The following is an 8,785-nucleotide window of genomic DNA, read 5'->3' on the forward strand; positions in this document are numbered from 1 at the left end:
GTCTGAGTTCCCCGTTTATGAAACACTCTTCTTGTGAAGCAGTGTTTAAACTTAGCTTAATTTCGGGGCCCTCCCACCTTCTCACATGTTGCTGCTGCTTTTTTGTTGTTGTTGTTTTTTAATGTTTATTTTTGAGAGAGACAGAGAGACCATGAGTAGAGGAGGGGCAGAGAGAGAGAGGGAGACACAGAATCCGAAGCAGGCTGCAGGCTCCGAGCTGACAGCACAGAGCCTGATGAGGGGCTCGAACCCATGAGCCATGAGACCATGACCTGAGCCGAAGTTGGAAGCTTAGCCAACTGAGCCCCCCAGGCGCCCCTCACACGTTGCTTCTTGTATATCCCATGTTCCAGTTCAACCGAACCATTCTTCGTTTCCTGGTTTCCCTACCTCTCTGCCTTAATTCTTGCTGCCTCTCATTGGACGCCACTGTCCCGGTCATCTTTGCCTTGTGACTCCCCTCGCCCTTCAGTTCTTGCTAAGATGCAGCTTTCTCCTTGAGGCGTTACAATCACTTTCTCAACTTTCCCACAACATAAGCCAGGATGACCCCAAAATACCCGATTGCCTCTCCCTTCGTAAGCCAACATTCAACTCTGTTCATTGGAACTGGAATTCAGTGTAAGCTTCTGCTCTCAAACTCTGGGCTGACTAAAGAGCTTTTCTCTCTCCCCTACAGTTCCTTTTAAAAACCAATGACTTCAAAATTTGGAAGAGATTAGAAAGTGGAAAGAGCCCAAATCGAGCTCTTTGTTGATTAGATTGGCCCAGAAGAGCAGTCAACGAGACAGGAAGCAAAATTCAGACATGCTGGTAGGCCTGGCAGTTCTATAAAAGCCCTTCACCAATGCAGCGGCTTCAACAGTTGCCCACAGCTGTTGGGAAGGTCACGGGCCCCTTTCACACACTTGCACGTTCAATTTTACATTTGAGTAGAAGCCGCCTGACACGCCCCAGACAGAAGCATAAAAGTAGAAAGCACCTGACAGTCCAGTGCTTGGTTCTGGGTGCACCTTCGTGCTCATTTACATGCGTACACGGGCACACTTAACGACTTTGGGACCATGTTCTACAGGCTTTTTTGTAGCCTTTTTTTCCATGCCATAGGATATTGTGGACACCATCATCTGGCAATAAATATGGATCAACACTCCTACTTCTAGAGGCTTCAACCTTTGGTCTTGTGTGTTTCTATGCAAAAGTCTCTACCTGTTCTGTTACTGGACCTTTTGATTGTTTCCAACTATGCAATTCTTTAAAACAAATTGATTTTTAATGTTTATTTATTTTTGAGAGAGAGAGAGAGGAGAACGTGATTGGGGGGAGGGGCAGAGAAAGAGGGAGACACAGAATCTGAAGCAGGCTCCGGGCTCTGAGCTGTCAGCACAGAGCCCGACACGGGGCTCGAGCTCACGGACCGCAAGATCATGACCTGAGCCGAAGTCATTTGCTCAACCCACTGAGCCATCCCGGTGGCCCCCCCCCCCGCCCCCGCAACTTTGCAATTCTAACAACACTGCAAGCTGCGTCTTTGCCTCCAGGGGCCGCGCGTCCCTCCACGCGGGTTTGTGGGTCTCGTGGGTGTGCGACCTTCACATCTCTCGATATGGCCAAACCACCTTGTAGGAAGGGCGCATTCGTTCCCGCTCCCGCCGATAGTGCATGAGAGTGCCCATCTCCTCGCATCCTGGACAGCACTGGGTTTCATCATTTGGGGGCATTCTGACTGGAAAAAAGGGTGTCTTGTTGAGATCTTAATTTATGCTCGCTTGAAAACTATTGGGAGTTCACTTTTTTAAATGTTAACTGACCACTTCCATTCGCCCTTTTTGTGGATGGCTGTTTTTGTCCCTATCTATTTTTCTGAGTGTTGCCAAGAATTCTGTGTGTCGGAACTACCAACCTTCGTCCTCTATTCATCTTCTATATTTAAATATCCTTGTTTACCACTTGTCTTTCATTTACGTGCATCTGTTTATGAGTGTCTTTTTCTTTATGGATTTTGCCTTTGCCGTCATGCCTGGAGAGTAATTTTCCACACACATAGGAATATATATACCTCCGACATCTCTCAATACATTTATTGTAACTTTTTACTCCTCAAAGCTGATTCCATCTGGAGTTAATTCTGGCAAATAGTGATAAGGAAAGATCTGATAGCCTCCATCAACTGCCCCAGTGCAGACGCTCAGCAGTGTCTCCGTGCTTTTAGTTTAAATCTATTTCTTGGGGAGTTTTAAAAATCTGTTTCTTCCTACTGATTTGAAATACTACTTGTATCAGTGTCCTAGCCAGAGTGGGCTGTTATTAACAGAATGCCATAGACTCGGTGGCTTAGAAACAGCAGAAATTTATGTCTCAAAGTTCTGGAAGCTGGAAGGCTCGGACTGAGGCACCAACAGGTTTGGTGTCTGATGAGGGTCCGCTTCCTGGGTAAGAGATGACTGTCTTGTCACTGGGTCCTCACATGGCGGAGGGGGCAAGGGAGCTCTCAGGGGTCTGTCTTACAAGGGTGACAACGGTGCCTTCATGACCTGTCACCTCCCAAAGGCCCTTCTCTCCTAGTACCATCACCTTGGGGGTTAGGTTTCAACACATTAATTGGAGGGGGCCACCCACCTTCAGTCTCTAGCACTCAGGCAGTAATTGTTTACATTGGAATCCGTTTCTGAACTTTCTAGAACACAGATATGACTATTTCTCTGCCGGGAGCATACAGCATTAGTAATTGCAGCTTACAATACATTTTAATATCAAAGATGTTTTTCTGTTCTATTTTTGAACCTCCAAATCCTCATTTTTGACTTCCAAAAAAATCCCACTTTTTAAAAACCTGCAATTAGGTTAAATTTATAACATCGTCAGGGTGCTTGTTCCTGTGACAGCAGAGATGAAACTCCGGGTCTCTGCCGTGTTTGGTGGCTCTGTGGACAGGTGGTTCTCCCGACTCGGGCTCTTCCTGGGAGCGTTTGCATTTGTGGGGAGGGGATGTGCAGAGAAGACGCTGTGTGCCTGAAGGCAGTGGAGACTCTGGGTCCTCTGAACACAGCTGCGTTGTGGAGCTAGGAGTGACCAGAAGGACCACGGAGGCAGGGTGGGCATAGAGAAGGGTGTTCTCCCCATTTCTGTGGGATGTGGTGTGGACACAGGCCAGAGGGCTGACATCTCAGCCCTCCCATTGGTCACTCCAGGTCGGGGGTGGTGCTGGGACTGGCTTCTAAGTCAACTGCTGAATGTGGGGGAATTTTGCACGCTTGTTGTCACACACACCCATGATTAAGATTAGACTATCAAAACCTACTGTCAAATAAGTTACATCAGGGTAACTGGGTGACTCAGTCGGTTAAGCGTCCGACTCTTGATTTGGGCTCAGGTCATGATCCAGAGACCATCCAGAGACCTCACCATGGTCTGGTGAGATCCAGCTCCGTGTCAGGCTCTGTGCTGAGTATGGAGCCTGCTTGGGATTCTCTCTCCCTCTCTCAATAAACATTTAAAAAATAAAAAATAAATAAGTTACATCCGGAAGAAAGGTACTAAGTGCAAGTCCTCACGTCCTAGTTATTTTACTGCACCTTATTATTATCTGTACCCTGGCAGTTATTCACGCTGTGTACCTGCAAGGCTGAAACACTGCATAATGCTGTGGTCGGTGCCTCTCTCCCTGCTCTGAATTCAGCAATGCCACACTGGTAACCGGCCACAGCGGGAATGTTTTCCCTGGAAATTGGCAGGTGCTACAACGGAGGGCTTGACTTATTCTTCTGTTGATCGTCTAGGCAAGGGGTTGGCACCTCTTCTTGTCAAGGGCAAGATAGTAAATGTTTTAGGCTTTGCAGGCCATAGGCCTCTGTCACAACTACTCACTCTGCCGTTGCACAGGGAAAGCAGCCACGGACGACACAGAATTGAGTCAGGCAGTGTTCCAATACAAGTTTATTTGTGGAACTTGTGCCACTTGAATTTCATATAATTTTCTGGTGCCACGAAATACGATTCTTTTTGATTTTTTTCAGCCATTCAAGAATGTAAAAGCTATTGTTAGTTTGCAGGTTGTAGGAAACCAGGAGATGGACTGATTTGGCCTGCGGGCCAGTTTGCTAACCCCTGGTTGATAATTAAGAAAGCATTCTGGGGGCGCCTGGGTGGCTCAGTCGGTTGAGTGTCCGACTTCGGCTCAGGTCATGATCTCGGGGTTTGCGAGTTCGAGCCCCGTATCGGGCTCTGTGCTGACAGCTCAGAGCCTGGAGCCCGCTTCGGATTCTGTGTCTTCTCTCTCTGCCCCTCTCCTGCTCATGCTCTGTCTCCCTCTGCCTCTTAATAATAAATAAACATTTAAAAAAATTAAAAAAAAAACATTCTGTGAAAACCAGTTGCCTATATGGAATTCACAATAAAGAGTATTGTATATTGTATTACTATTTGTAAATCATGTGCTATATATCTCTCAAATCAGTAAAATTTATAGTAAATCCACCCCCCCCCCCAAAGAACTCGTGGTTAATATTGAATTGCCCTGAACATCTAGTGCTTGGCACCCTCGTTTTAGTCCAGATATTAATAGGATTGTCTCTGGTGTTTTATTATTATATATGATGCTGGCTGTTGACTTAAGGTATTCTTCATCATGTTAAAGAAGTTCCTTACTTTTTAGACACCAAAAAAAAAAAAAAAAATCCTCAGGAATGGATATGGAATTTCATGAGATACTTTTTGGGATTTGGGATGATCTGAAAAATTTATTAATACAATTCGGAATAACACAGCATTCTCGCATGCTTGTTCCATTCTTTAATGCAGTGCAGAATGATTTGCTTGTTTTTAGTGGCCCCATACCTGTACCCATAAGTAATATTGACTTGTATATTTTTTTCAGGGGGAGAAGGGGTGCTTTCTTTTAGAAGTTTTAGTATCGGCGTGTGTCTGCTTTGTAAAATGAATTGGGAAGTTTTTCATTTCTCCCCCCCAACCTTCTCTCTCAAAGAAAATGAGATTATCTGTTTACTTAAAGTTCCCAGGAATTCAACCATGAAACCTGTTGGCCTCAAGAATTTTTTCAGAGGTGATTTTTATTTGTTTGTTTTGACAGACATTTCATTTGCTCCGTAGATGCTGGCTTACTTAAGATTTTTTAAAATTCTGTCAAAAAAGCAATTTGTAATTTCTTTAAAAAATATTTTTCAGTGTTTATTGCCTTTTTAAAAATATTTTATTTTGAAGTCATCTCTACACCCAAAGTGAGGCTCGAACGTAGAACCCTGAGGTCAAGAGTTTCACACTCCACCAAGTGAGCCAGCCAGGCGCCCCTGATTTGTGATTTCTGAGAAAATTTCTATTCCATCCCTGTTTCCCTACAATCTCTTCTCCCAGTTCAAATATCAGATTGTTCACTCATTGGGTGAAGGCCTTTGATACTTTCCCATTGTTCTTCAGACAATGACTATATCCCATGGTCTACAAAGACCCTTCATGGTCTAGTCCTAGCTTCTACTTCTCTCCCTTGGGTATGGTGTCAGCGCTGTAGGAGGCATCGCATTCCCCTGCCTAGAGTAACGGGCAGCCCAGAAAGAGGAGCTGACAGATACATGCTGACAACTGCATTTCGTTCTGATTCTGGAAACCGTTCCGTTTCAGCCTTCAAGGGGCCTTAATTGTTCTGGAATGTTTGCTGACGTAATAGAGCTTGGCTTCTGACGGCTTCTTGTCCTTAGGCTTAAAGGTAGAGCAGGCATTAATAAATGTTACAAAACGTCTTTGGTTGCGCTCAGCCAGTTTTTTTCCATCAGAAGAAAGACTGTGCTTGATTAAACGCTATCATCCTTTCCCAAGGGTTTCCTGGGGACAAGACATTTTGCCGCCAACTCTGGAGCGTAAGAAAGAAGAGGGATGGGGCGCCCGGGTGGCTCGGTCAGTTGGGTGTCTTGACGCTTGACTTCGGCTCCGGTCATGATCTCACAGTTGGTGAGTTCGAGCCCTGAGTCAGGCTCATCGCTGATAGTGCGAAGCCTGGTTGGGATTCTCTCTCCCTCTCTCTACCCGCCCCTCCCCCATTTGTGTGAGAGCTCGCGCTCTCGCTCTCTCTCAAAATAAATAAATAAACAGTAAAAAAAAAAAAGAAACGTGAGGGAGGGAGACACACAGAAGTTACCCCTATTACATGGCAGACTGTCTCATGGAATGTACTAGGTTTTGCTGCTGCAGCAAATACCTCAGAGGCTTATAACCATACAGGCTTATTGATCCTGCTGTGTGTCCGCCACGGCTTGGCCACAGCTCTGCTCTTCACCGGGTGGCTCAGTCAGCGAAGCGTCTGACTTGAGTTCAGGGCATGATCTCGTGGTTCACGGGTTCGAGCCCCGCGTCGGGCAACCTCTATCTGGAAAATGGAGAAAGAGGGAAAATCACGGAAGAGGGAAAAGATACGCAGTCATGTAACCCCTCCTAAGACTTAAGTGACGCATGCCATTAATGCCCGCGTTTCATTGGTCAGAGAAAATGATGCGATCCAGCCTGACGTCAAAAGGGCAGCGAAGTATGAGGTTGAACCATATAAGATTGCCACTTTAGTAAGTCAAAAAATGACCAAATATCAGCAATGTTATTTGATTCGACCTGCTATAATCCTCCTATCGGGAGGGCAAGGAATATGTGAATCTACCCCATAGATGTACCAGCACAGTTGCAAATAGTAAAAAAAAAATTGTCTTTTAAATTCAGATGAGGATATGCAAAGAGTTAAAATTCAAAAATCCTGTATTTCACTTGAATTGCACACATACAACCAACCCTTCCATGTCTCAATAAGGAACTTAAAATCTGCTGAGCCCTTGCAATGTGTCGGGTTCTATGAGAGATGGCAGGATAGAGGCATCTGTCCCCAGGGAGCTGACATTCTGGCTTCTGCCCCGGCATCTGGCTCGGATGATTTGTAGATAGGAGGCAGGGGCATGGGGAGCTGTGGCAACTTGTGGTCCTTCTCTAAGCCCAGTGTTGTGGCCAAATTCATTTCTGTGCAGCCGCAGAACTCACGGTGGCTCCTTCAAGGGCAGCTGGAGAATCCCTAAGCTTGGCGCATGCCTCATCAGGTCAGGCCTACCAGGGTCTCCTCCTGCTGATTAACTCAAGGTTAGAGTGATTAAAATCATCTGCAAAATCCCTCTGTCTTTGGCATTTTTAAAACAGTTTAATTTATTTAGGGAGAGAGAGACAGAGAGAGCATGAGCAGGAGAGGGGCAGAGAGAGAATCCCAAGCAGGCTCTGCACGTCAGCGCAGAGCCCCACGTGAGGCTTGAACTCATGAACCACAAGATCATGACCTGAGCCGAAATCAAGGGTCAGATGCTCAACCAACTGAGCCACCCAGGCGCCCCTGACTTTGGCATTTAATACAACCTAATCGCAGCAGCATATCCATGGTCCTACCTATATTTCAGGGGAGGGGATTTTCCGGGGGTGCATACCAGGGGCCGGAAAGCTTGGAGGTCACCCTAGAATTCCTCCTGCCTTGGGGTTGTTAGCCTTTTTAATTTTAGCCATTCTTGTAGGCGTGTGTCATTGTTTTACTTTGTATTTTCCTGACATCATTGGCTATTCGTAGATCATCTTTTGTGAAGTCTTTGTCTCATATTTTTTTTTTCTCTTCATTTGTCTTTCTTTTTGTGGAGTTGTATATTCCGAGTATGGGTCCTTGTTTAGATACAGTATTGTAAGTATCTTCTCCCAGTGGATGATTTTCATTTTGGATGAACAGAAATGACTTATTTTAATTATGTCATACTTGTCAGTTTTTTAAATAGTTAGTGATTTCTGTGTCCTCTTTATGAAATCTCTGCCTACCCTGGGGTCGTAAAGATATTTTCCTATCGGGAACCTTTCTCCTGAACTCTGCATTGTTTTTACTTTTCAAATTTAGGTCTATGATCCACTTTGAAAAATTTTAATTTTGAGATGGGACCTAGCTCATTTTTCTTCCATATCAATAGCCAAATGGTTCAGTGCCATTTATTGAGAAGACCCTACTTCAGTTAATGCTTTTGTTAAATCAGGTTACTGCTTGATGTCTGAGTCTGATCTGGGCTCCCTCCTATTCCAGTGAGTTATATGTTTGTCTGTATGCCCGGACCAAACTGTCCTGATTGTTATATTTATTTTTAATTTTTAAGATTTTTTATTTTTATAATTTAAGAGATTTTTTTTGTTTACTTATTTATTTGCATTTATTTATTTTGAGAGAGAAAGAAAGCATGAGCCGGGAGTGGCAGAGAGAGAGGGGGAGAGAAAGAATCCCAAGAAAGGGGCTCGAACTCACAAACCATGAGAGCCAAAGTCAGACGCTTAACTGACTAAGCCCCTGTCCTGATTAGTTTTAAATTACGCTGTGATGTTTAAACACCACCTGTAAAGGTATCCTGGGAGTCGTGACCTCTATAGCGTTCGCACGGCTATTTCCTTGTGCCAGGGAGCAGGGCACAGGCCGCTAGAAATGGGGACACAGAAAGGGGGAAGTAGGGAGTGAATAGGTCATGTCCAGACAGAGCTTCACTGAAGACTTCAAAAAGATGTACGGATGTCTTGGATTTAAAAACTCAAAAAAGCATCCTCGTTTTAAAATGTCAGAAAACATAGGGGCGCCTGGGTGGCTCAGTTGGTTGAGCGTCCCACTTGAGCTCAGGTTGCTCTCTCTGTTTGTGAGTTCAAGCCCTGAGTCGGGCTTTGCGCTGATAGAGCGGAGCCTCTCTCTCTCTGCCTCTCCCCACCTCCCTCAAAAATAAACGTTAACAAACTT

This window comes from Herpailurus yagouaroundi, unplaced genomic scaffold, assembly GCF_014898765.1.
Source record: "Herpailurus yagouaroundi ecotype Mexico unplaced genomic scaffold, PumYag 163, whole genome shotgun sequence".
Classification (NCBI taxonomy): Eukaryota; Metazoa; Chordata; class Mammalia; order Carnivora; family Felidae; genus Herpailurus; species Herpailurus yagouaroundi.